Below are 932 nucleotides of genomic sequence, written 5' to 3'. Positions count from 1 at the left end.
TCCTTACAAAACCCTTGTTCTTTGTTTCTCTGTTGTTTATTCTAGGTGAGAATTTCCAAGAAATGCAAATTCCAGGTGCACAATGAGCGGCTAGTCTGGGTGCATACCTAATGCCCACCCTTCTCTGCAATTCAAGACCAGATGACCTACAGCCTTCTTGGCCATTGGGACCAGAAGGAGGCTAGAGCACGGCCTATGATTCTTTGTACAGAGGACATCTATGCATTCCCAAGGAGGGTAATAAACTTTAGCTATGTATTTAAGAATGTGTCTTTAAAAACCCAGTTTTAGGGTGGCTCAACTCCACCCCAGGGGGATTAGAAATACCAGCTGTGTGGTTCAGCTCCCAAAAAACTATCATTGAGAAGGGGAAAAAAGGGACTATGATGTTACACTTTCTCTTCCACTTCCCTTTTATTTTTACTTAAAGGAGGGAGGTTAGGCAATTGTTTGCAAGGTTCGGTGCAGTAATAGCATCTTTGCTCAATCTTTGAGTAGCAAAATAAATAGGGAAATGATCTAACTGGTTGTTGGCAAAACCATTACTAAAGGTTTCTATCTCATCAGTGTCCAAACTTTGTAGATGTGGAAATACCACAGAGGTTATAGACAGAGGTGGGCGGTATTTCACTGAAAAGAAAGTCACCAAGAGATGATTACTCGATTCCTTCTTATAGTTGTGTACGAAGTGAAAAGATACACGAGACTAAAGCTTACTTAAGCCAGAGCGTATCAGAACAGGTGGAACGTGTGGAAGACAAGGCTTGTGCCGACAAGGCTCACCACCTAGCACTCTGGAGAGTCGGCTCTGCAGGGGGTTCCAGAAAGACATTTCACCTCTTACGGCCCAGCCGACTTGATGCCTCCTCCAGTGCAGCGCCCTGGCCCCAACCGCAGGGAGCCGCAGACCTGCGTGGAGCCAGGAAGCCCCC

The sequence above is a fragment of the Aptenodytes forsteri genome, unplaced genomic scaffold (assembly GCF_000699145.1).
Source record: "Aptenodytes forsteri isolate BGI_AS27 unplaced genomic scaffold, ASM69914v1 Scaffold69, whole genome shotgun sequence".
In the NCBI taxonomy this organism is placed as follows: Eukaryota; Metazoa; Chordata; class Aves; order Sphenisciformes; family Spheniscidae; genus Aptenodytes; species Aptenodytes forsteri.
The sequence above is the reverse complement of the archived record's forward strand: the minus strand, read 5'-3'. Positions refer to the sequence as shown.